Here is a 5641-nt window from a genome sequence, read left to right on the forward strand (position 1 = left end):
TGTGGGCGTTAGGGGCCCCAACCTCTGCGCAGTCAAACATCCACGTATAGGATGGCCCTCCACATACTCGGATTCCCAATCATGGAGTTGACTCTTGAACAGTTTGGGTTTGAACCATGTCTCAATTGAAAAAAATCCTCACATAAGTGGACCCCGCAGTTCAAACCCATATATTCACGAGTCAACTGAATTACTATTTATGTAATGTGTGACTAAAATAATGCAATAGCTAATAAGTTTTTGAGTACAATAGAAAGGAATAGAAATTGTACTCAATTTATAACCTTAGAATATTTCTGATAACAGTTATTTCTTTTAAAGATTCCAATGTGGTGCCATGTGTGTACACATATGTCCAAACTTATCAAATTGTATATATTATATGTGCAGGGTTTTTTTGTATATCAATTAAATTTCAATTAAATTTTGTGGGGTTTTTTTTAACAATAACTTTGTTTCTGTCAGGTAAATAGAGGCTCAGTCTTGCTAAAAATAAAATAAAATAAAATTCCAGTAAGTGGAAAGAGATACCATACTCACGGATTGGAAGGACTCAATGTTGTTAAAATGTCATTTCTCCCCAAGGTAATGAAGAGATTCGATACAATCTAAGTCATAATCCCAGCAGGCTTTTTAATGTAGAAATTGACAAGATAATTCTAAAATCTATATGTTAATGTAAAGGACCTAGACTTGCCAAAACAATCGCTAAGAAGAATAAAGCTAGAGGACTTATTTGACTCAAGATTTGCTCTATAAACCTGCAATAGCCAGTACAGTGTGGCTCTGGCAGAAGAGAGAAAAGCGTGGCGTAAGGACAGAACAGAGTCCAGAGATAGATACTCACTTATATAGTCAATTTATGTTTCTCAAAGGGACAAGGTAATTCAATGGGGGGAAAGGGAACAATAGTGTTTTCAACAAATGGTGCAGGAATAACTAGATAACCACATGGGAAAAAATGAACCTCAACCAGTACCTCACATTGTATACAGAACTTAATTTAAAATGAATCTTAGACCTACAGGTAAAAGCTAAAACTATAAAGCTTTAAAAAGAGAACATAAAAGAACACATTCATGAACTGGGGATAGGCAGCTATTTTTTACATAGGACTCAGCAATAATAATCATAAATAAAAGTTTATAAAGTAGATTTCTTCAAAATTAAATATTTATTTTTATCAAAACACTTTTAAGAAAATAAATAAGCAATCCATAGCCTGGAGGAAGAAGTGGCAAAATGTATATCTAATAAAGGACTTATACCCAGAATATATAAAGAACTCTACAATTCAATAATAAAGACAACCCACTTTTAAAAAGATGGATGGGGCGGCCGGTTGGTTCAGTTGGTTAGAGCGCGGTGCTCTTAACAACAAGGTTACCGGTTCGATTCCCACATGGGCCACTGTGAGCTGCGCCCTTCATAACCAGATTGAAACAACTACTTGACTTGGAGTTGATGGGTCCTAGAAAAACACACTTAAAATAAATAAAAGTTAAAAAAAAAGATGGACAAAAATCTTAAACCAACACTTCACAAAAGAAGATATATGAATGGTCAGCAAGCACATGAAAATATGCTCAACATCACTAGTCATCAGAAAAATGCAAATTAAAACCACAATGAACTATTACTACACACCCATTAGAATGGCTAAAATTAGAAAGACTGACAACATCAAATGTTGGTGATTCTGTAAGCAACTTGCTAGCAGAAATATAAAATAGTACATCCACTTTAGAAAATGGTTTAGCAATTTCACATAAAAATCAAACCTATACCTACCCTTTGACTTAGAATTTCCACGCTTAAGAGAAATGAAACACATGTTCCCCAAAAGGCTTGTATGAGAATGTTCAGGTGGCCCAAACCTGAGTCTTGGCCTCTCACCTTCTTCCCGGAACAACATGAGCTTCAGCATCCACTCCAGCTTCTCCACCAACTATTGGACCCTGGGTTCTGTGCAGTGACCCGGCCACCAGGTTCAGCCGGCGAGCAGCACGGCCAGCGTGCATGCAGGCACAGGGGGCTCAGGTTCCTGGGTCTCTGTATCCCACTCCACCTGTGTCCAGTGTGGCTGGGGGCCTGGGGGCCTGGTGGGCCTAGGGGGCATCTAGACCAAGAAGGAGACTATGCAATGCCTGAATGATCGCCTGGCCTCCTATCTGGAGAGGGTGAAGAGCCTAGAGGCTGATAATCAGAGTCTGGAGAGCAAAATTCAGGAACACCTGGAGAAAAAGGGGCCCCAGGTCGGAGACTGAGGGCATTACTTCAAGACCATGGAGGACCTGAGGGCTCAGATCTTTGCAAGTTCTGTGGATAATGCCCGCATTGTTCTGCAAATTGACGATGCCCATCTTGCTGCTGATGACTTCAGAGTCAAGTATGAGATGGAGCTGGCCATGCATCAGTCTGTGGAGAGTGACATCAGTGGCCTCCAAAAGGTCATTGATGACACCAATATCACTCAGCTGCAGCTGGAGACGGAGATCGAAGCTCTCGAGGAAGAACTGCTCTTCATGAAGAACAACCATGAAGAGGAAATAAATGGTCTACAAATCCACATTTCCAACTCTGGGTTGACTGTGAAGTTGGATGCCCCCAAATCTTAGGACCTCAGCAAGATCGTGACTGACGTCTGAGCCCAGTATGACGAGCTGGCTTGGAAGAACCGAGAGGCGCTAGACAAGTGTTGGTCCCAGCAGACTGAGGAGAGCATCACAGCGGTCACCTCATGGACCGCTGAGATAGGAGCTGCTGAGATGACACTCACGGAGCTGAGACGTCTAGTCCAGTCCTTGGAAATCGACCTGGACTCAGTGAGAAATCTGAAGACCAGCTTGGAGAACAGCCTGAGGGAGATAGAGACACGCTATGCAGACGAACAGCTCAATGGGATCCTGCTGCACCTGGAGTCAGAGCTGGCCCAGACCCAGGAGTGTGAGGCCCTGCTGAACATCAAGGTCAAGCTGGAGGCTGAGGTCGCCACCTACTGCCACCTGCTGGAAGAAGGGGAAGACTTTGATCTTGGTGACATCCTGGGTGACATCCTGGACAACAACTCCATGGAATCATCCGAAGGACCACCACCCACAGGATTGTGGATGGCAAACTGGTGTCTGAGGTCAATGACACCAAAGTTCTGAGGTGCTAAGGCAGCAGAAGCAGGGCACCTCTTGGGGGGCAGTAGGTCAATAAAAAGTTCAGAAGTCACTGGATTAAAAAAAAATGTTCACAATAGTTTTATTCATAATAGCTCCAGAATGGAAACATCCCAAATGTGCATTAATAGGAAAATGCATAGACAAATTGTGGTGTATTCAGACAAGGAATGAACTACTGATACATTCAACAACATTGGTTAATCTCAAAAATATGCTAAACAAAAGCCTCCAGACACAAGAGGACACTCTGAGTGATTCCATTTATAGAAATTCTAGAAAAGGCAAAACGAATCTAAGGTGGAAAACAAAACAATAACAGTGGTTGCCTCTGAGGGTGGGGAGGAATGACTGGGAAGGGACATGGAGGCACTGTCTCGGGGGATGGAAATGTTTTGAATCATAGGAGGACTGTAGATTACATGTGTGTATCCATTTGTCAAATTGTACAGCTGAGATTTGTGCATTTCAGTGTATGTATATTTTACTTCACAAAGCTGCAAAAAACAATTGAATGAAGAGTAGGTAGAAGTAAAGATGATACAAGAATAGCAGGATATCGGTAATTGTTAAAATTGTGTGATAGCATGTGGGGGTTCTATTCATTTATGTATGTTTGAATTTCTTCCATAATAAGTTTTAAAATGTGTTTATATAATATAAAAAATGATTTGAGTTGAAGGATCATGGATTGTTCTCGTTGCTGTACTTTTCCTGGGTAATGTTTAGTTACTCATATTAATGGCTCAGAATAGAGTGGTTTAAGATTATAAGCTTTGGGACCATTTACTAGCAATGTTACTTCGAGAAAATTCCTTGATTTCTGCATAGTTTAGATACCTCATACAACTCTGTGAGGTTTAAACGAGATGAAATATATGTTAAGTATTGAAATATATGTTAAGTACTTTGCCAAGTTCTTGCTCAATAAATGTTAGTTGTTATTAGTGGAGGGAAAATATGGCAGAGATCACTTTAAAAAAGTTATTTGGCTTTGAAAAAATCCTTTTCTGTTTAATTTGAATGTGACAGTCTCTGATATTTGGGAAATTGACACAGGGAAGGTTTGGCTGAGAAGAAATTAGAAAAGGGTTCCTGCCCTTTCAGTGAACTCTTCTACCTGTCTAATTTTCAACATTTAACTTGAAAATTAACACCAAAACTTTATCTCCATGAGACTTTTCAAATTTCTAACATGAAGCTCATAAAATGATAATGCATACAATCCCGAAATCTTTTTTCTTTTCTTGTTGGTTTCTTTTTCAATTTGAACTTTTCTTCTTTTTTTTCTTTCAAGAGCACCTGTCTCTGGGAGGTTTTGCTTGGGCCAATATTTAAATTGGCCCTGTTTTCTAACTTAAAAACAGCTAGTGGTAAAGAGAGAAGGCTAAGATTTCTGGACCTAAAAATAGCAAAATAAATAATCCCCAGCTGGCTAGTGAAAAACCAAGGATATAACCACATTCAATCTCAGGCCTGGAATATAGTTCCCTCTGAGTTTCTTTTCTTAGCAACTTGCACTTCCATGTTTTCACATTGTTAATGGCTAATCCTTTCCTTTATGGCTAGAATTCTTTCCCTCATTCATTCAAGGAATACGTTTTTAGCAACTTCTCTGTGTCCCACCCAGTAAGGCACTGGGGTGGAGGGGCTGGGGGGTGAGCCTTGCCCTCATAGTACTAAGGCTGTGAGACAGACAATAAATAATGCATAGCTTGTGGGGACACAGAGAGAGTTGTCAGGGAAGGCCTCTCCAAGATGTCATAACCCGACCCTGTCAGATGAGAAGGTCTCCATTGGTCTCTTTTTCTTGCTTTACATAGTGTTGGGTTTGGGGGTCATTTTTCTTTAGAGTACGTAAATGGAATTTGCCAGAAAGAGCTATCTTTAAAGACTTATCAGTGGTGATCATTTTTCCCAATTCCTTCACAGAAGTTTCTCTGAGCACCACAGTATATTTTGCTTTAGAAAAGCAGATTTAGGCGCATCTGCTCAGGGTCAAAGTTCTCCGCGCACCCCTTGCTGTGTCACAGAGATTCCCACGCCTCAGCTCTTTTGCTGGGTGGCCGTATTTCTCTTCTTCCCTTCTATCCTCCCCTGAGGACGTGTTCATGTACTCATATCTGTTTCCAGCCCATTTTCCTCCTCATCCCAAAATGTAAAGAGCAGCCTTTAAAACGGAAGTTGGCCTTTCCCATAGGTCTTTTCCATGACATTTTGTTTTGGGAACCTTCAATATGTTACATTCCTTTATTTTGTACCATTTTAGCACCTCTCTTATTGTGTTCTCATCTTTGTTCCTCCACTGCTAAAAAAACCAAAAAAACAAACAAAAAAAAACATTTATGCTAATTAAGAGACAGTAGCATGCACGTTATTTTCCAAGTTTCTTCAGGATGATTTTTAATGGTTTGTCTCCCTCACATTCTGGTTTTCCCATCTGTACTTCTTCATGTAGTTGGCTAATTTTAGCT

General features: G+C 40.3%; 1 pseudogene; it reads left to right on the forward strand.

Annotated features, from left to right (window-relative positions):
- The first annotated feature begins 481 nt into the window (after window positions 1-481).
- LOC109444430 (keratin, type I cytoskeletal 18 pseudogene) lies at window positions 482-5423 on the forward strand (annotated as a pseudogene).
- The last annotated feature ends 218 nt before the right edge of the window (window positions 5424-5641 follow it).

The sequence above is a fragment of the Rhinolophus sinicus genome, chromosome 3 (assembly GCF_057876585.1).
Source record: "Rhinolophus sinicus isolate RSI-liver-muscle chromosome 3, RSI-T2T, whole genome shotgun sequence".
Classification (NCBI taxonomy): domain Eukaryota; kingdom Metazoa; phylum Chordata; class Mammalia; order Chiroptera; family Rhinolophidae; genus Rhinolophus; species Rhinolophus sinicus.